This window comes from Ischnura elegans, chromosome 7 (assembly GCF_921293095.1).
Source record: "Ischnura elegans chromosome 7, ioIscEleg1.1, whole genome shotgun sequence".
NCBI lineage: Eukaryota > Metazoa > Arthropoda > Insecta > Odonata > Coenagrionidae > Ischnura > Ischnura elegans.
Window position 1 is genome coordinate 35,765,448 of NC_060252.1, and position 22,933 is coordinate 35,788,380.

The following is a 22,933-nucleotide window of genomic DNA, read 5'->3' on the forward strand; positions in this document are numbered from 1 at the left end:
TGTTCCAAGGGACAAATTTCCGCGTAGGCCTCAATCACACACACACTCAGGTTTGCGAAGCTTCCGCTTATGCCAGTGACCCACTCACACGAAAGAAATAGACAAAAAATATAAAGCTAGGAAAATCACCCTCACCCTCACGCACCTCGCGGATTTGCTCTAAGGAACAAATGTCCGCATGGGACACTCACACACAGAGGTTTGTGAAGCTATCGCTTAGGAGAGTGACCGTCAAACACACGGGAGTTAGGGATGGGTAGAATAGTTGTAAGTGCCCAAGAATGATCTCCGACACTTGGTATTTCGACACCCGGAAATAGGAATGTTATATAGTTAGTTATTTTATTCAATATTTCTCTAAGCGTTACTTTATTCAGGAAATTGTATTTCAATATCTAAATTTATCCGTTTCTCTGCCAAAATTCGTAATTAGCTGTAGTTTAGTAATAATTTATCCTTAATTTGCAACGAGGCGTAAGCATATTAAAAATGTGCAGTATTTTTATCATGGACGTACCCAGGATCAAAATTAGAGGTTAAGCAAGTCGTGGTCGTTTAAGTTGTAGCATTTTAACACATAATAGGTTAATCAAACCAAAATTTTAAGGAAATTATGACGGCGCTTTATTAGTTTATAAAATTATTTGCTTGAAAAAAAATTATTTTAAATTTAGTTCCATGCCTTATGCTAGTATCATTTTTCTTCAGAATAAAATTTGTTCGAATTTTTTGTTTTAAACTAAATTTATTATCGCTTCTGGTGGGGGGTAGCTTCCCCCTCCTGCCCCCCGCTGGACACGCCCATGATTATTTATGTAGGAATAGCGCAGGGGGTACAATAATTCTGTGTTTTCCTGAACCTCAGACAAACAGAAAACCATTAAAGTTCGGGAAAGTAAATTCCAGTAAAGGAGTTTGTAATATTTCGATCCTACCGCGGGAACGTTGGTGAAATTTACATAAATTGCCGCGAGAAAAAAATCCCCTGGATGTTTAATCGAACCGATTATCGACAGTCGGCTAATCATCGGCGGTAAAAGACTCCCTGCCACCTCAGCTCACTGCCTTGAACCCGAAAAAGAAGCAACACCTCTCCTAGATTCCCCTCTTCTCCTGACGCACGGAGAGCCAACTTCCCCTCCTCGACGAAAAACCCCCACTCGTCAAAGTCTCTGCCAGGCAACCGGTGTGGTGTTTAGACCTCGCCCAGGATCGCCTCACCAGTGGCGCAGCGAGGGGGGGTTTTGGGGGATAAACCCCCCTCCCCCCCAGAGCTCAGAGAAATTTTTAATTTTAATCCATTTTACTTAATTATATTGATATTACTAATAGAATAGTGTAAGGATTAATAAAATATCACTCAGAAAGTCGTAAAACGCACCATTTTCAACCATTTATCTTAAAATTCCGTAATTTATCAAATCTCGCACCTACCGCTTATCCTGGTGGGTATACCATACCCCCACACACCCTTGTATTAGATTCACCTAAACCCTTCCCCCCCCCCATCCTGGCTGAGCCCCTGCGCCTCACACCGGCCAAAATTTACTTTTCTCAAGTATAAGAGCTCGTCATTTCCTAATTTTGGTTTATATAAACTACTCGCAGTGGCATAGCCACGGGGGGTGGGGCTCCGGGCTACAATTCTCCCCTCGTGCCCTTAAAAGGTGCGTCAAAAACGACTAAGATGGCCTCGATGAATAACTTTTAATAAATACTTAAATTTGTCCTACCTAAAAAAGCAATGTCCGTGGACCCACAGGAAAAAGGGGTGATTATTAAGGGGAAGGGGATGGAGATGGTGGCAGCCGTGAACAATCACTGAGTGGAGAAGGAGATTGCCAGCTATATTGGATATTGGGTTTTTTGAGTTTACTCATTGTTTAGTGAATTTTTAAACCCTGGAAGAAAAAGTCTAGTTCAGTTTTTTGAAAGAGTCGAGATCATTCGTCATGTCCGTGAATAAGTAAAAATCAGTAAAGGTAAAACTAGTAATTAGTGTCAGTTCCAACGATAACTTAATTTAGAGGAAATCGTCATGTCCGTGGATACCATGTTCGAGAACTCCGCAGTCCATGGACATGACAGATGGTAAAGGTAATTATGATTCCCTATGACTAGTTACAGTGTTCAATGACAAATGAAATAAACTTTTTATCGTGAAAAACACAATATTCCTATTCTTCTGTATCAATGGACAGAAAAAAAGAAAACAAAACAGAGAAAATATCACTAACGATCCTTGCCACGTATGTCATCAATTGTATGATTGACAAACTTTAATTACACAATTTTGGTACTTATGTAAACACAAATTTATTTTTTTAATTTTACCTGTAGATGTACGTTTTTTGGAGGTTGACCTACGATTGTGTATGAAAATCCTTTATTATCCAAACTCATATTAACGGCTACTTCTATAAAGTACAATTTTCATGTTGCGTAAAATAATGATTAGGAATCAATAATCTCGCGGCAATGCAATCCAGAAATGAATTATATTTTACACTTTCGTGACTTTTAAACTTAATTTTCTCCCTCCAAATTGGTTGCGACTTCTTTTTTACCTTTATGATCATATTTCCCATGTTATACCTTCCTCATTACTCTTTGATGATTGAACTATGTAATAATTTACATAATTATTCCCAAGTCTCTGAGCTAAATTTCAATGAATAAGTAAGCATTTCTGATAAGTTTAAATAGGTATTCAAGTGAATTTTATTTTATATTTCTATTGAGTATTTTTCAGAATCTATTAATATCCTTTTTTAGCCTAGCGCTACCTGGTAGCAGGGTACTCGCCGCTACCGCCATGCTCGGCAGCAAACAGCCTGCATCGTAGCGGCGTTCACAGCCTCGCACCCAGGTGGCTTCACACAGCAGCAGCCAGAAGCCACACGTGCTTTTCCAAGCGTTCTTACTTAGCCGTCGCGTTTTCGCGCGCTCCAAAATTTTCGCTTTTCATTTAATCGTAATATAATAAGATGAGACGAAAAAGAGATATCGTAATTTAAAAATCTAAACGCGTAAATTACGTACTCCAGAAGTAATAATCTTTCCATTTAGGCAATAAAAAAATACTTGCAAACCACCTCATTAGATAGTGCATGTTTTAAGGGGAAGGGGATTTAGAATGCAGCAGTCGAGGGAACAGTGGAAGGACAAAAGGGGATGAGGAAGAAGAAGACTGAAGATGACGGATACGGTGAGGTTAGGAAGAAACTACAGGGAAACTTAAGAGGAGGCCTTGGACTACGTGAGATGGAAACGACTTTACTACTTGGGAGTGTTAGGTAGAAAAGAACTCCTAGTGTAAGGCAGAATACTACCTGATGATGATAATGACCCTTATCTTTTCGTCCGTTTGCTTATTTCGATTTGCTTCACCAATAAACTAAAAGGGTTACGTTATTGTGAGATTCAACACGATATTTGTCATAATTGGGCAGCCAAAAGGAGTGCGGGTTTTTACAGAAGCCCTCTATGCACAAAATGGTAGGATGTAGCCATACAGCCACGGTTATGCCTCGTTCACATTACGATTGTCCGAGCGATCGTCCTAACGATAGTTGGCCGAACTAGCCGCGTGAATGCATGTCCTAACAATAGTTCTCGTAGTTCCGAACGATGGTTAAGCGGTGGGAGACCGGAAACGGAAGCGACAAGAGAAAGACGAAAAGTTTGTGAAGCTCTCTTTGCTCTATTTTTTTCATGGATTTGTCCGAGAAAGGAAGAATTAAGAATTGATTTGAAGAAAAATTATTCGATAAATACACGTTGAACACAGCAATAATCTTGGCCATGCATACCTCAACAGCTTCGCTAACGGCGAATTTCTCGTTCACTTTAGATGTAAGCACTAGAGGGCAGCACAGGTTTTAACCATCGTCGTGTGAATGGACGATTGTTCCCAACGATTGCTTGAACAATCGTAATCTGAAAGAGGCAATAGGGAAGGCAACGATTTATCGTTTGGCAAAAATAATCGATTTTTCTCTTTCGATTAATCGATTGATCATATGATATTTAGTAACCAATCAAATGAATTATTAAACGACTTTGATAAAATAAATCGAAATAATCAAGAATCGGAATGAAATAAGAAGTATTTACTATAATCATGGCTTCTTATCACAAACTTCAATTGTTAGGAGTGAGCCTGGAACATATCCACATTTATTAAAGAGAAAGTGCTTTCGGAAATTGACCGACGATTTGGTGAAGCTGAAAATATATTTCTGCCGGCTGTAGCAACTACTATCCATCCCCGATTAAATAAGATACATTTATCCAATCCTCAAGCTGTAGCGTTGGTCCTCAAAAAGATCAGACCGGAAATTGCGGATTCCGAAACTGCTGTTGCATAAAGTTAAGATTATGCATCAAAATTTGGTGCTGAGGGCTTCGATTCATGGGAAACACACAAGGCTCTCGTTCATAAAAAGAAGTTGGACAGCAATGCAAGTACTCATCCTAAAGATCGGGTTGCGTTCTATCTTAATTGGTCCGTTATAGCACTGAAGGAAAATACAATTGAAGCACGGGAAGAAATGAAGTTCATTTATCCCAGGATTAATGAACTTAGAAAAATATAATGCCACCTTATAGGAACTTCCGTACCAGCTGAATGATTGTTCACAAAGGCTAGAGCGACGGCTAGTGAAAAAAGAAATAGACTGACCACAGGAATTCTTTCAAAAGTAGTGTTTCTGAGCTCTTGGAAAGGGGGAGTTTTTAATGCGGAGATTTCAAATGACCAAGAATGAAGAATGTTCGCATTTTTCAATTTTCATAATGATAAAAATAATTTAATGTGATTGTAATTGTAAAATTTCAATGTCTTTTACTGTTTTTTAATAAAAATTCTGCGAATTTTTCTTGAATTATATAATCTACTATCGATCATCAAATAATAAATTAACTGTCCACCAATTTATCGGAAAACTCGGAGCACCTTTTCCATTAATAAAATTATTGATTAATCGATTAATATAATCTTTTTGCCATCCCTAGCTACGGGTCTAGGTGACATGCAGGTAGGAATTTTTTACGGACACTGAGATGGTGAAATATAAAAGGCTGGACAACGTCTGTGGAATTTTGGTTTTTAGAGTTTTTAAAATGGAGATTTTAAAAGGCCAATAATAAAGAAAGTTTGTATTTTTCAATCCTAGTAACAATATAAATAATTTCATGTAACTTCTTTGGTAATTTATTGTAAAATATCAAAGTTTTTGACTGTTTTTCAATTAAAAATCGTGCGTATTTACCCTAACTGAATTATATTATCTACAATCGATTATCAAAAAATCTATGATAAGTCCACCAATTAATCGATTAACTGGGAGATCCTTGTGGATTAATCAAATGATTAATCAATCGATTAATATAATCTTTTTGCCATCCATAGGTACGGTGGTCGGTGAAGGGTCGAGTAATTAAGCAACTTCTTTTATTGGTAATTATCACCCTGAGACTGGGAAAATAAAATAAAAACCTCTGCGTGGGATACAGAGATTAAACTCAATAGTTTGAGGACACTAATAACCTTTAAAATCGAATTCATATCATATAAAAAAAGTGAAAAGGATCACCGCCACATCAGAAAGCATGAGAATCTTAAATTTTTTTTATATGAGTACTTAATCATTATTACTTGTACGGAAATCCTCATTTTCGGCCACTCGACACGCGCTCTGACACGCATAGAATATAAAAATAGGTCTTCCTACGCCGACGCATCAGGTACATTCATTTATAAAGGTGGGATTTTGCGAAAAACAGGGTCACGGGAGAATCAAAAGATTTTGCGAAGAGGTGGAAGGAGGTGCTGCCTCCTGGCGGCGGCGTCTCGGATTACCTCCCTCGCGTGGGAGGCGACGACTAAAGAAGAAGAGGGGGGTGTCGCCTATCAAGAGTGCATCAAAGGTAAGAGGGGGTTGAAGGAGGGGGGTATAGGGGGGGGGGCTCCTCTTTCTTATCTCCCCTTCAGTTGGCGGCCGTTACTCTCTCGACTTATCGTTCCCACGCAACCGGACGCCCACCTCTTTAACTTCCTCCCACGCCGCTAGGGGCGCTTCGATCGGACGCGTGCCACAGGGTTCCACTCGAGGCCGAGGGGTTAGTCCTACCACGCCCCATTCTCACTAGAACACCACCTTCCGATCATGAACGTAAACAGATACGCCCCTTCGTACCACATTTTGCCCAAGAATATTGCAATGGAGGTTTCTCCAGCAGTCCCCTTTGCTGTCAGTAAAATAAAGCGATTGGACACCAGAGTTAGAGGAAATCAATCGCCTAAGGCCCGTATGACACTTCCCAATTTATTGGCCAATCCATTGGATATTGGCTTGTTGTTCGAATGACACACACCAATTTCTAGTCCAATATGCTTTTCACAATATTGGACACAATTTTTCGCCCAATTTGGAATTTAGAGCAGGTTCTAGTTTCTCGCGGCCAATCTCCAATCAGAAGTTTGTTTTGTTGACTTCTAGTGGCCAAAACAAGAACCTCTTTGCAAAATATACGGTTTGCTGGAAAAAATATTGGTTTTGCTCCGAGAATGTGCTTGAAATTTCTAAAATGTGGACGAAAGAAGTTATTTAACTATTGGTGGAAGCGTACATTTCACACGAATGCTTATACAATGTAAAATCGTCTAAAAACAATGGCGTTCTTTAGCGGGACATTAGAACACTATAATAGCCAATAATGGCGTAAATATTGATACGTGTCATAGGGCACGTAACGTCCAATATTTTTAAAAATATTGCGCGCCGATTGTTTGGCCAATAAATTGGAAAGTGTCATACGGGCTTGAAAGAATAAACCAATTTCAATTGGACGAAAATGATAAGAAAGACTATTTCTTCTTCGAATCGTACTCTAAAAACCTTCGCATCACACATAATTATCAATTGATTTTTACTTGAGCTTTTGTTGCGAACCGTTGCACACAGGAACTTCTTTTATTATAGTATTTCTTCTAAAATTAAAACAAGTTTTATTCTGCAAACAGTTATTAATACATCAAGCAGAAGGTGTGTTGTTCACATGTACATGACGCGCCGCAGGTGCGTTTGAGTTGCACCGGTAAAGCCATCTTTACCCATACCAGACAGTGGGCATTACAATAAGTTTTTTGCGCACACGTTTATGTTGTGAGGGTAGTGTATTGTTTGTGATAGCAGAAACTTACATTCTAAACCGAGGATGAGCAGAGACACAAAATATATTTATTTTACTTACGATATTTTGGCTCAGAATATGTACACGCGGTATTACTGATTTTTTAAATATTTTATTTATTTATATATTATTTTATTATTATTATTATGTTTTTTCTTAAATTTTCTTCAGTTTTCACTGAGTAGCTTTAGTGTTAAGAGCACGGGTTTTCACCAAGGTAACTCTTCACTATTGAATTGCGTTGAGAAATTTTCTCGTGATATGACAGGTTGAAATTATTACAGCCTTTTGCAGTTTGATGTAAGTATTTGGATGGAGGTTGAGTATTTTGAAACTATTTTGTATGTGTTTTGGAATGATACCGGTAGCTGAGATGACAATTGGAGCTATATAAACCTGTTCCATATTCCATATTCTTTTTATTTCTATTGCCAGATCTTGGTACTTGTTAATTTTTCCTGTAATTGTCTTTTCGATGTTATGCGACAGTGGCGCAGCATTATCAGCTATGTAACAAGTTCTATATTTCTTGTCAATCAACATTATATCTGGTCTATTATTAACTATAGATTTATCTGTTTGGATAGGCAAATCGTAGTAAATTTTAAATGCGCTGTTTTCAAGCACTCCTTCGTGGTGGTATTCATAGTATGGGATCTTAGTATCTATCAACTTGTGTTGGTAGGCCAGCTTTTGGTGGATAATTTTTGCAACTTGATTATGTCTACTTAAATATTCTATATTAGCTAACATCTTACAGCCAGATATAATGTGTTGGATTGAAAACATCTTCTACATTTGTCATCTGCTATGCTTTTATCACTCAGTATGTACTTTGCATAAACTTTAGTGCGGATGACCTGGTCTTGTATTGCAAGCATGAACCCTTCGGTTTCTCCATAAAGTTCACCCAATGACAACCATTTGTTTGATGAGATTTTATCAACATATGGTTGATTGAGGTCATTGATGTGTCGTCCATGTAATTCCTTCTGGGCCCATACTTCTACCTTTCTATTTAATAGAACAGCTCCAGTGTTGGTTGCTTCATCGGTCGTGCCATTTTTTAGATTTAATGGTGTTAATTTGTTGTCGGCATATACTATTGATTTGTGAAGCATCGAACTGTTTGATTTATCGTAGAAGAAATGTTTTAGTCCATGAATTTGGTTTTTGAGGAGCTGTTGTAAATCTATTAACCCTCTACCTCCCATATAGCGGGGTAGCGTTAGCCTTTCCATTGCAGCCTTTGGGTGATGTAAATTAAATTTTGTGAATGATGTACGTATTGATCTTTCTATGCCTGCTATTTCGGTTTTGGTCCAGTCAATCACTCCAAATGTATATGTCAACACAGGTACCGCAAACGTATTGATGGCTTTGATTACATTTCGTGCATTTAATTCTGTTTTAAGGATGGATGTTAGTCTTTTATGGAATTCAGTTGTTAATTCCTTCTTGATCTGTTTATGTTGTATTGATTTTGCTTGCAGGAATCCAAGGTATTTGTAGTTCTCATTTGCTTCCATAGATATTATTGACTCGTCATCTGTAACATTGAAGTTACCGTGCTTGATTTTCCCTTTTTCTATGTGAAGCAATCTGCATTTATCCAATCCGAATTGCATTTTTATATCCGCGGAGAACCTACTTGTGACATCCAAAAGGTACTTGAGCTGTATTTCATTTGAGGCATAGATTTTAATATCGTCCATATATAGAAGGTGAGACAAAGTAAAACTGGTGTTTGTACTATTTTTTATTTTGTATCCATATTTAGTGCTATTGAGGGCATTTCATAATGGGTTCAACGCCAGGCAAAACCAAAGTGGACTCAATGAGTCTCCTTGGAATAAACCCCGTTGTATATCAATGGTTGGTGTTATAAAGCCTTTACCCGATATATTGACCATTAGGGCTGTTTTCCACTTTGCCATAGTTGCTTCTAAAAACTTAATGATGGTGCCGTGGATTTTGTATGTAGTCAGAACTTTTAAGAGCCAATTATGTGGGACACTGTCAAACGCCTTACGGTAGTCAATATAAGCAACATGAAGGTTTCTGTTATTTTTGCGTGATTGTTGTAATACTACAGAATCAATTGTCAATTGCTCCTTGCATCCCATATGGAACTTTCGGCATCCTTTTTGCTCTTCTGCAAGTATATTATTCTGGTCAATATGGCTATATATTTTATTTGTAATACAAGACGTGAGTATTTTGTATTATTATTATTATTATTTTATATTTTTTTATGTTTTCACAGCATTTTTGCTGGTTGTAGGCGAGGTACGGGTATCACCAAGTACTCTCGTCTCTTTACTCTGTTTTGAAAAATTTTCTGACAATCCGGCAAGTATTTAAAATTGCTGCTTTTTGTATGGTAATAAACAAGTTTTTCGGCAGTCCAACAGTTTGAAGACCTTGATGGAGTGAATGAGGCACTACTCCTGTGGCGGAGATAATGATGGGTATTATGTGTACTTTATCCGATTTCCACAATCTCTTGATTTCATTTTTAAGTTCTTCATACTTTTCCATTTTGCTGGTGTAGGCTGTAGTGATATTATGCGAATTAGGTACGGTAATGTCTATCAAGTACGTTTCATTGTGAGTTTTATCTTGTACTACTAGATCAGGTCTATTGCTATGGACTGTTTTATCGGTAATAATTGAACGGTCATAATAAATCTTACAGTGGTCGTTTTCAAGGATGGTTTTAGGTGTGTACTTATAATAAGGAACTCCATTTTCTATGAGTTTATACTTCAGAGCTAATTTCTGGTGTATGATGTTGCATATTTGATTGTGACGGTGTAGGTAGTCTTTTTGAGATAAGTTAGTGCATCCACTTGTGATGTGCTGTATCGTCTCAGAGGCATTATCACATTTTCTGCATCTGTCATCCAATAAATTTGGGTTTTTAATTATATATTTTTCATAATTTTTTGTTTTCACCACCTGGTCTTGTATTGCGATCATAAATCCTTCTGTTTCTGGGAAGAGTTGCCCATGCCTGAGCCATGCGTGCGATGCATCTTTATCGATTTCAGGGGCCTCCAGGGCATGAGGGTGTCTTCCGTGAAGGGATTTAGCTTTCCATATTGACATTTTACTGTCTATAGTAACAGTGGTTTCACTAACTTGCATACTTTCGTCAGATAGGTTTAACGGTGTGTATTTATTGTCTGCGTCACAGATAGTTCTCAGGAGATCCGAGGTAGATTTCTTGCTGAAAAAATATTTCCGTAACTGAGAAAGTTGTGAGTTGTGCTGATTCTTGATGTCTACGATACCCCTTCCACCAAATTTTCTGGGCAACGTGCTCCTCTCTATATTTGAGCTTTTATGGAGCATATTTTTCTCCGTCATTTGGGATCGAATTTTTCTTTGTAGGTCGTCTAGATCTGTTTGTGACCATTTGATTATACCAAAGGAGTATGTCAGGAGAGGGATGGCAAAGGTATTAATTGAATTAGTGAGGTTTCTGCTGTTCAATTCCGTGCGAACAAGTTTCTTGATTCTATTTTGGAATTCAGTCGAAAGTTTTTGCTTTATCGTAGAGTGGTCTAGTCGTCTTGCTTGTTGGAATCCTAGGTATTTATAGGTATCTCCCTCATCCATGGCCTCTATTATTTGCCCATCCAGTAGTGGAATATCATTCCTTTGTACTTTACCTCGGAATATTGTGATAGTTCTACATTTATCTATTCCAAATTCCATGTTTATATCCTTAGAAAATATTTCAGTTAAACGGACTAATTGATTTAGATTATTATTAGATCCTGCATATAGCTTGAGATCGTCCATATAGAAGAGATGCGATAGAGTGTGGCATCTTGGTTCTTTTCCTTTTATTTTGACTCCATATTGAGTATTATTCAGGAGGTTTGATAGAGGGTTTAGCGCAAGGCAGAACCATAACGCACTCAAAGAGTTACCTTGAAATATTCCCCGTTTGATTTTGATATTATTCGTCTGCAAAAGACCCTCGTCAGTTTTTATGTGCAAGATGGTGCTCCATTTTTTCATCACAGTATGGAGACATTTAATAACTTCTGGGTGAATTTTATAGATGTTTAGTACTTCAATAAGCCAGGAATGGGGAACAGAGTCAAAAGCTTTTTTGTAATCTATGTAGCAACTGTGTAGGTTCCTATTCTTTTCTTGTATTTGTTTAAGAATAATTGAATCAATTATCAACTGTTCCTTGCAACCTTTGCTTCCTCTGCGACACCCCTTTTGCTCTTCCGTAAAAATGTGGTTCTCATCTATATGGTTGTTGATGGCTTCTGTTATGTAAGAGGTGAAAATTTTATAAAATGTTTGTAGACAAGTTATCGGTCTATATTTTGATGGATCGTTACATGCGACTTCTTTTGGCAATAAATATGTTTTACCTTCCATTAAAAAAACTGGAATATTTTCTGGAAACTTCAAAAATTCGTTTATATATTTCAGTAGATGCTTATGGCAGCTGTTGAATTTTTTGTACCAAAAGTTGTGTATATTATCACTTCCTGGACTTTTCCAGTTATGCGTTCGGCTAAGAATTTTTTCCAGAATTTCCATTGTAATAATGGGGGGAAGCATAGTTTCTATGTTTTCCGCTGCTGTTCTTTCATTTCTCATCCAGGTTGCATTTCCATTGTGGGATGTATCATTCGACCAAATATTTGACCAAAATTTCTCCACTTCCTGAGAGTTAGAATTACTTAGGTTTTTATTTTCACAAGAAATAGATTTCTTCTGTTTGTTATTGCCCAATGTTCTGTAAAAATTTCGTTGATTATTTTCAAATTGGGAATTCTGTTGTTTTCTTCTTGTGCATTTATTATATCTGTTGAGTCTCATTTTTGAGGCTGCAAGTTTTTGCTTGAGGGTGTCAATAATTTCTTTTATATTTTCATTGGGCTTGTCGTATTGAGTGTGGGAACGGTATTTTACGAATGCTTTCTCAACTTTTTTTTTTAATGATGTACTTGGATTACCAGTCGAAAACTGGATTAAACGTGCAAGGTCTTGTCTTAAGGCATCCACTTTCCGTTCTAATCGGACTTTCCATTTTGGTTTGCGCCAAATGCGTTCTCCCTTGACCATCGGCGGTCTTGGCTCCTCCCCATTGTTGCCATTACTGCTATTCGGGACAATCCTGCCACCATTGCACAAAACAGCTGTGGCTGCTCCGCAGTATATAAAATCGTGTAGGTCTTGAAATGTTTTTTCATCACTTAAATATACCGGTAATAGTTTTTCATTTATTATACTAATAATTTTTGCAAGCTTGACAGACGATTGTTGTTTGGGTATTCCTGGTTTGCCTGTGGGGTCTAGTCCTCTATACTTGATAAGGCACGTATTGAACTCATCTTCCACACGTTTGTACAGTGCCTCTTCACAAATTGAAGCTTGGTGTTCTGTGACAACCGTGTCGATATTATCCTGTTGTTCGCCGCTGATGTTGGTCTCCCCGACGGCCGCGCCTGTTGTCTCGCATTCAAGGTGATTTCCCATTCCTGTGCTTATGTCATGTGAACTATTATCCGTAGCTAGGGAGTCGTAGACTTCTTGTTTTATTTTACTTAGCATGGGCTTTGAGATGAGGTTATTTCTGAATATTGTTCTAATTTGGTCGGATAATCTTTGAGGTGTTACATTACAGTTGGGGTACATTTCTTTGATTTTTTCAAGCAGCTTTCCTCGATATGCCGTCATGTCAGTTTCATTATTTGTTACGAAAAAATACATACGCATGATAGAGCAGTTTATTTCATGGTTCCATTTCATGCGCATACGTTTACGGCCAGCTTCAGTGGTCTCAGGAAAAAGTGGATTCTGGGAAGCACTTTCAGCTGTCGCAGCCTGTGTAGGTGTTGGGGTGCTGCTTATGTGGCGGGCTGTATTTTCTTCGGGTCTCCCGGTCAGCACCCGCCTCCTCAGTGCATGACCACCGTCGGTTCGCATACTGTTACCTCCAGCGACGGCTCCAGAGGCACCCTGGCGATCCCCAGGCAGCGGCAGGCCATCCGAGGCTTCCGATTTAGTCTCCATCATTAAGAATGGGTATTGCATTTTATACCTACGGCCAGGTACAGAGACAGCCGCTCCTAACATGGGGACAAACGCTGACCAGGACGCCGCCCAATATGGGATCAGACGCGCCTGGATTTCGGTTTCCGTTTTGGTCCGCGGGTGGTATTTTATTTCCCACCTACCCTGCATATCTGCCGAGCATTCCCCGATCCGCCACCTGGGGACGCGCCCGATGGGGGACGGAAAACCCCACACGGGACTATTTTATGTATTTTTTGCCTTCTTACAGTAGTAGTAACATTCTAATGTTTTCCTCTTTTTTATATCTTTTAAACACATATTTTTTTATTGTTGACAATAAATTTTTTTTTAATGTTACCTCACCACGCACATTTAAACGGGTTTGCAAGTTTCGCTATTCGCGTCACTGTTGGGTAGAGTGATCCGAATTCCACGGAAACATAAGCTCCAATTGTGCTATTTAATCGAAATTTTTGATCGAAATGAAGAGATCTACAATATCAATAACTGTTTTATTCTATTTCTCATCATAGTCACGAGTCAACAATCGTCGGATGGGTTTGATGCATCTGTCCTATCTGCTAGCCTTTGCATCGTGACGTAGATATTTCTTTTTTTTTAGATCCTTTATAACCCGTCCTATGTAACTCATTCGGGACCGTCCCTTGACCTTCTTCCCTTCCACCTGTCCTTCTACGATCGTTTTTATCAGCACATCATGCCTCAAAACATGGCCAACTAAGTTGTCCCGTCTTCTGCTTAAGGTTTTTAGGAGGCTTAGCACTACCTCGTTACTTACGATTGTATTCATGAGGACATTATGCCTCATGACGCGACCAAATATTCTCCTAAGGGTTAATGGATGACTTCTCCCTTATTCCACCTATCTTAGCATTTCCTAATTGCTTGCTCAGTCGATCCATTTTATCTTCATCATCCTTCGGTAACACCTCATTTCGAATGCTTCCATTATTGACTTCTCTGCGCCTGTCAATATCCAAGCCTCGCCATCGAACAGAAACATAAATATTATTCAGTAAATATTTTGGATAAGTCGGAGTCCCCACTCTTGCCTCCACAAATGAACGTTGTTCCGGTGCTAGAATTTCATACTCAGAAATAATATAATCATATTTATACAAGTTTATAATGCATGCATTTTTGGAACGCCATGTTGGAGTACTTAAAATATCGCATCGAACCCGAGACCCCAGCAACAGCAAGAGAGGATTTCACTCCACTGCCCTTATGGTAGACAGAACTGATAAGGCTGCCAACTACTGTTAACATAATTTAAGCGCGTCTGGCACGATCGCGATGTAACTGACGGTACTGATTCCGGCGAAATCGTCAATTTACATGTTCCTTGTTTCGACTGATAATTTCGATTTCGGAAAATTTAAAGCTCTCGAAGAAGAAGTACTAGAAATTTAATGCGGATCAATCTCTGTAGCGGATCAAGGGAGGAGGAGGGATAATGGCCCGATTTCTGGAAAAGTTGACAAGATGGTAATTTTTTAGAAGATTCTCAAATGAAATATTTTATTTTACCGCATTAGCAAACAATGTTTGAAAAATAAATTATTAATATGTATAAAGTCACTTGTCTTCACACATCAGATCTCAGACACTGTATCGCTGGCAGGTATTGCATGCCACCAAGATACCACGGAATGCACTAATGAATCGCTTGTTCCACCCCAAAACAACGATCTTAATCCGCACATTTGATGTACCTATTTAACTTTTTCTAGTACCCATAATAATGCTGAAATAACAGTTTTCAATGCAGGCCTAAGCGTATGGTTATCGCCGAGCCATTTAGAGAGCTCTTATTCCGACATGATATCGTCTCCTGATAATAGATCGCTACCTTGGTTTGGCAAGGTTCTAACTGACCATCAGCTGGTTTTGAGAAAAACCTTGTCATAGTTTTAAACTGCTCTATTTCTATTATTAATAGGAATTTATTTTTGATTTTTGGCATTACACCAGTAATTAATACTTTAAGAAAACATGTTATTCATTTTTTCTTTTCTATGTTAATATGAGTAATAAAATAAGTAAAATGCAATTAGAACCTTGTCACATCAAATATTAGTTTTTTCTCCTCGCAGTTGGAACTTTGTCACTGTTCTAAATCTGTTATTATTTTACGTAGAGGAATAAAAACCGATGCAACACATAGAGAAACATAAACTTAGTTATCTTGAGTGAAAATACCAAATTTTGCAAAAATGTCAGTTAGAACCTTGTCAAACCAAGGTAGCGAGATGGCAACAATGGCGACAAGTTGATAGAGTCCTCTATATTGCCATATAATAACTACGAAGTTGAGAGAAGTGTTGAGAGAGCTATCTAGAGGACTCTGCAAGTCGATGGCAGCTCATCTGACGCCTTAAGCACGCATAAATATCGCATATTCGTTAAGACTACGGAAATTATAAGAATAAAAACACTATAATAATAGATTATGTAGTTTCTTATTGTGTAAGAATCCACCTTTAACTTCACCATTTTCATTTGGAAGATTTTCAGGGAAAATTGAAGACGGGTATTTTTATGGAAATTTGCTCAGGTTTGAGCCTCTTTATCTTGGTAACGAGTTCGAATCATGTCAAATCAGGTATGTTTCCATAGAGTTCAATCATTTTTGACTTGACTTGCGAAATTTCAAATTTCTGACTGGTAACAAAGCCATTTAGTAACTTTGTCCGGCTCTTCCTTCTTTCCGCCCACTGGGCTACGGTCGAAAGAATACTGTAAGGCTATTGGGGCGATCGCAAACTACCAAGGGACCAAAAGATGGAGGAAGAAGTTAACATATTTATAAGAAGATAAAATATTTCACAACTAATGAACAGAGTGTATCCATAGGTGGTAGATATTTTAATACATTTGAATGCGCTGACCCGATGATGAGACCACAAATTTTCTGATAAACATATATTTCGCCATGCTGTTATTTTGCATTGAACAGCTAGAGCGACTATTCTTCATTTGATTTCTTACAGATACGTCAATCAATTTTGCCAACTTTAACGATACCCACTTAGTAAATGCTGATAACTTTCACCCATCCATTGCGCTTGTTGAGATTTTTTGCATTTAATGATCAATTCATCATCCTCGAATATTTGCGTTGCTCTATAATCGCTTTATTATCCAATACTGGCAATTAGTAAGATATCTTTCAGTCTTCAATGATACCGCAATTCTATTCCTGATGTCCTTGATGCTGTGCCCGTTAGCCTATGTAGAGTAGATCAAATAGTTAACCTGTCCGACCTGTTCAACTTTGCACAAACAAATGCACGAAGAATTTATTTTAACCAAAAAAAATGAACTACGCTTAGCTAGTATCCGCTCATCCGCTGAAAAGCAACGCACATCAAAGAGGTTGGGAAACACCGCAGATACCTTCAATCACATGACACCAAGCGCGGAGTAGCTGGTAATCGTTATCATGGTATCATATCGAAAAATATACACGATTTCAGTGAATAGAATTGACACCATGCAGAAATACAATTTCTACTTCCCTGTTTGCTCAACACACTTCTGGATATCACTTTTAGCATTTTGAGTATTTCCAAAACTGTAGCTAGCCACTCCAAAATTGCCATTGCGCTATGCGTTCGTCCTCTCAAAGCATTCCTATTTCCGTCACAAAGCAGTCCTATTTCCGCTCTTTAGAGACTTGTTGCGCCACCTAACGATCCCACAGAGAACTTCCCTTTCACTTCTCAGTATTACCTTCAGGACGGTAGTTCAGTGAAGTCTACACATATAACTTTGACAAATATAGACGACAAGTATTTGAAAACATTAAATATTTAATATAATAATAATTTCTTTGATCAATCCTTGAGTTATAACAAGTAAATGTGCAATTGTGGTCGAAAATGTGTTTCGTAAAAGCATCATTTTCTAAGCGCAAAGAGCAGTGATATATAAAAACAATGACACGGCATAAATTAGATTTTATGGAAAATTTTGAAATTTTCAACATTACTGACTGTAATGATGTTTTATGCTTTTCTGTTTTTTTTAAAGTTAAGCTTCGCCACAACGAAATAACCTTAACCTTCAACCGCATCCCACTTTTTTGTATGTTTTATGCCATCGCCTTTCATTCATTTGTTCACTCAAACTCTTTCCCCCTCCCACTCCCCTCAAGCCGCTTCCATATATACCTCCTCCTCCTACCATTGCTCTGATATAAATACTTGTGAGTGTCTGTTTCATCCACTTGAAGGTGACACAAAGTGTCGAAACCATGATCTGTGGTGGAGTTTTATATATTTAAATGTGGAAATTAACATTTGTTGTTTACATTCTATCATGGAAATATCGCATTTCCGCCACGTCAAGCCTGAAACGATTTCATAAAACGAGCAAGATGGTTCACTTTGAAGGACGCAACAAACCCTCTAGGTTTCTGCTAATTCGAATTTATTGGAGGCTACTTGTTTGAAACGCATGATAAAACATTAGGTTTTCAGAGTGAATTTAGCACACATTGTAAAATATTTTCCAGTTGAAAATTAAAATGCCTAGGAGAAATTTTAAGGAATGATGAATTTCTTTAAGGTCGACTTTATATCACGCGTAATTTTCAAGGTTTCATTATCACTTCTTGGCATCCACTGAGTGAACACGATAACTACTACTGGATCGATATACGATGGGATTCGATTTTGGGCCAGTCCTCCGCCACGAATTATCATCGTGCTCTTTGTTCAAAATTTGAAGGTTTTTCAAAATAAAGCGGCTGTTCCTCTCGTTTTCCACATTCCCCACAACCTTACCCCATTCATTCCACCCCTTTCACTTCTTGACTCGCGACGAAAAGTCATACAAGTCCGAAGTGTTCAACTTTGTAGGAACAAATGCACGAGGAATTCGTTTCATTGAAAAACAAGTTTCAAGTTTCATCGAAAACAAACAAAAAATACGCTTAGTTAGTATCCTTTCAACTGATGCAAAGCAGCGAACATCAAAGAGGTTGGTAAACATCAAATCCACCGCAGACACCGTCTATCACATGACACTAAGAGAGGAGTGGTCCACGCCTTTCCCTGTAGACCAAGCCTACGTCGGGGAGACCAGGTGCTAAAGGATGAGGATAGGTCAAATGAAACTCAACAGCAAGAGTAGGCTCTTGAAGTGTGGCGAAGGGTTGCTGACGAGGCCAAAAGGTTAAGGCTTCGGTCTAGATGGTCAAATCAAACGAACTACATAGTAGAGGACCCACTCCATCCCGAAGGAGCTTCATATGGGCTGTCAGTACATAGGGCGTATATATTTAAGTATTACCATTTTAGAAGCCATTTATATGATAGATTTTTAGATTTTATTTAGGTTATATTTATTCATAGTTATTTCATAGAAGCTGTTAATATATTCATTTATTTTGGTCACTTTTAAATCGGATTTCTTATATGCCCGCATCGCCGAGTGCAGTGTGATCCATACGCTTCCAGTAATCATTTTTGAGTGTATGAAATCGAGAGGAATAGCATTTAAAAGTTACGAATTCGATAGTTTTGATACCAACCAAGTATAATTTGGCCACTATCCCCTATTGTTGCGTTTTAACCCGTGGAATTCGGATCTCTGTGTCGTCAGAGACAAAATTGGCGACTTTTGCTAATCCTATTTAAAAGAGCGGTGGGTAACAGCAGATTAATGGGTGATTGGATAATCCTCAATTTCAAAATAATCAATCCTTAATTCGTGGACCTCGTGAATAAGTAACTCATGCACTTGTTGCTCTAAAAGGGTCTTTTAAATGATGTGCTGTTCCCGACTTCCGCTTTCTTAAATTCAATCGTGTCAGGCGAAACATGATGGAACTCCTTCATGATGTATCAGAAAGGAAAGACAACGGCAGGTTCCACAATTTATTAAATACTGCAACCGGTTTCAATACAATAGCCTGATGATGATACTATATATTGAGACCGGTCGCATTATTTAATAAATAGTGGAGCCTGAAATTGTCTTTCCTTTCTGATACATCCTTTCGCTTTCTTTTTATCTCACTCCCGTCCACCTTATCTAATCCATTCCGCTCCCTCCAACTCCTCGGCTCGTGACAAGTAACAACTAGTCTTCAAGTCCACGCCCTACCCTCCAGACCGAGACTACGTTGGGGAGATCAGGTGCTTAAGGATTTAGGTAGATCAAATGTAACTCGAGAGCAAATACAAGACCGTGCTGGGTGGCTAAGGCTTTGTTGGAAAGGTCAAAATACTGCTTCGGTTTGCAAGGACACGTCAAGAGAGCAAAATTGAGAAGACTGCAGTCCATACTGTGGATGATTGATTTTAAAATGTCTTGGGTTATTTTTTGCTCGCCATTCATGTAAACGTTGCGCCGCGACGAATGATCCATTATTACGATGAGATACGTGAAAATCGCACTTTCATTTTTATTTTATCGCACTTTCAGTAACAGTTTATCGCATTTTGTAGCTTCTATTTTTTTACTTTCATAGTGAGGTAGATGACGACAAAATGAAGTGAAACATAGTTATATGACAAAATACAGAATATTTGAAATAATTATGTTGTGGAACAATAATAAATTAAGTAATAAGACATATAGTGGCGGAGGTGTAGCTTTCCCGCGCTTATTTGTAGTTCGCGGCCACGTAGAGTCCATGCCAACTAGCAGCTGGCCAGTTGCTCACATGCGGTGTGTCGGCGGAGAGTTTAAACTGCGCTCAGCGCAAAATGTACGAATTTTGCCGTCGAAAAGGCAAATTTGCGTTAAAATATCATAAAAGTCCAGTCATGGCATCTATGTCGCATTTATTTGCGCTAATCGTAACTATATCGAATTTATCGCATTTGCGATTTTCACGCATCTCTATCCATTATTTTTAATATTTACATTAAATTATTTGAATTCGAGAGGAATAACATTTGAGAGTAATGAATGCGATAAATTCACATCATCTAGAGCATTAAATTCGGTAAACAGCCTTGAATATAGCGTGTCACACCGTAAAATTTGCACCGCTCTCGATCTCGATCAATGACTTGGGCAACAACTTTTGTAAATACAATTACAATCACATTGGATGGCAGCACCATTGGGGCCGATATTGTAATGCCTAGTTAAAATTTTGTGGAGTATGGAAACCGAAGCCAAGGAATTTTTATATTTGATGTCATTAATTTAACTCAATGTAAATCTGGACTTCTTTGCCTAGCATTAACTTTAAAATTTTATCAAGTAAATTTTATAACAAGTAGGTAACGATGAAGTCCTAAGAAGAGTATGAGAGAAGAGAAGCCTCATGCAAAAATTGACAAGAAGACGGAACAATCATTTGGGCCATATCTTGAGAAATGATGGTCTGATAAAGACAATGGTCGAGGGACAAGTGGATGGCGAGAACGGAAAAGGAAGACCTCGAACAAAATATATGGAACAAGTAAAGAATGATGTGAAAGAGAAGAAATACGTAGGTGTGAAAATATTAGCTTATAGGAGAATAGAGTGGAGAGCTGCGTCAAACCAATCTTGGGATTATTACGGAGTCTTCCGCGGTGATTAAATTGATGATTGGTTTCCGGGCTAATTCCGCGTCGACTAATTTTGGCGGACGACAATTTCAGATTTTTTGGACCCGAAGACGAGATTTGGAACGCGTCCGAAACTGTCGTCCACCAAAAATGAGTCGACACTGAATTAACCCGGAAGCCATTCATCAGTCCTGGGGTTTTTGACCAGTGATGATAATGAAGGTTATAACTCTAATATGTTCCAGTTAGTGCGAACCAGACATAAAACTGGCAAGTAGCTGGCCGACTGGATAATCTCTCTGGACCGCAGCGGTTCCGAATCGGTGATGCGACGAACCATTTGGAGGTGGTGTAATCGGTAATGGCGGATGTCAGAAACTGTACATCTATTAACCACGAAACATGTGTACATATTATACGAGGTATTCAAAACAAAGTTTCTATTCATTCAATTATTTATAGCAAAAAGTGTCACCTACCCATTGTGATATTATGTAATAAAATGTGCACATACATTTTTGGGTGTAAAATATTAGTTATTTATAAATGGGTGAGAAGCCAAGAGATTTCTTTTTTCTTTACAGAGTTAGGTACAGAAATTAGGTATAGAAAACAACCAGATCAATTAGATATTTGATATAGTACATTTGATTTTACACTCGATGTCAGCACAGAGCAGAGACTCACTCGTATCCCTGGGCAACCAAGTTTTTGTGCATTTCTTATAACAATTAACTTTACCTAACTCTGTTGAGAAAAAAATCACTTGTACCCCTTGGCTTCTCACCTACTCATATAATATATACAGCGGTACGGGAGATAAAAAAGGTCGGCTAATGTAATATTCCTAGGCAACGTAAGGAAGTGCTGTGTTATTTTTTCGACTAAATTTTGGGTTTTTTAGGCTGAAGCGGATTTTCCCCTCTTTGGCTTTCTTTTTATCCCACCCCCCTTCCACCCCCATGCCTATCAATCCCACCCCTCCCACTCCTTGGCTCGTGACGACAAGTCCTCAAAATCTCCCCCCACCCCTCCACTTCTCACCTGTTCCGGCCCACGGAGGGAGATAGCCCCGCGCTCTCGTGGCGCAATCAGTCACTGTCCGCTACCCCTCCCCCTACTCTCCCCACCCCCTATTCGGCTTCGCTCCGTCCGACCCCCTCCCCCACCCTCGGGGCCTTAGTCAGTCACTCCGTGTGGCCTTATCTGAGCTCTGCCTATCTCACCGTGTCTCTACCCCTCTCCTCTATCAACTCCACCTCCTCCTCCTCTTCCTCCTTATCCGAAAGCGGGCCCCGAGATAAGGCGTCGCAGAGTGGAATTTAAACAGAGTGGGGAGTGGAGGGGGTGGTTGGTCGCCCCCTTTAGAGGCTATGGAATCACACACCTTCTGAGTCATGCTGGAAGACTTCGAAAGTGACGCGAAATTTTACTCTTACCAGGAAACTTTTGCGCAAGTATGGTTGGTTTTTATTCCGTTAGTAGTGAGCAGGATAACTCGCGTTGAGAGAAGCGAGAAAAAAATTATCAGCCGAATAGCCCCGGCGAAGAGAACATTCCACCAAAATAAATATCTACTTACCACGGGAAATTTAAGCATAAGAGAAAGGCAACAATTTATCATAATAAAAAATTTTTGAGCATGCTTCTCTACGGAATAAGAGGCAATGACAATTATAACATCATCTTTCCAGGAAATTTTAGCCTAGTATGGTCGGGTGTAAATCTGCTATTTGGGAAGCAGCATAACCAGCGATGGCAATAGCAAGAAAGGAATAATCAGACAAATATCCCAGGCGAAGAGAACATTCCACCAAAATAAAGACCTAGTTAGTATGGGAAATTGAAACACATAAGTAAGGAAAGAATAACACACACACTGCTAGTCATGCTCGAGGACTATGAAAGTGACATGAAATTTTGCTCTTTCCAGGAAAATTTTACGCAAGTATGGTCGATGGTTACTCTGCCATTATGGAAGCAGGATAACTAGCTATGAGAGATGCAAGAAAGAAATTATCCGGAGAATTGTCCAGGCAAATAAAGGATTCCACCAAAAGAAAGATCTACTTAGCGCAGGAAATTTAATCACAGAAGTAAGGAACGAATCACACACTCTGTCAAGCTCGAAGACTTCGAAAGTG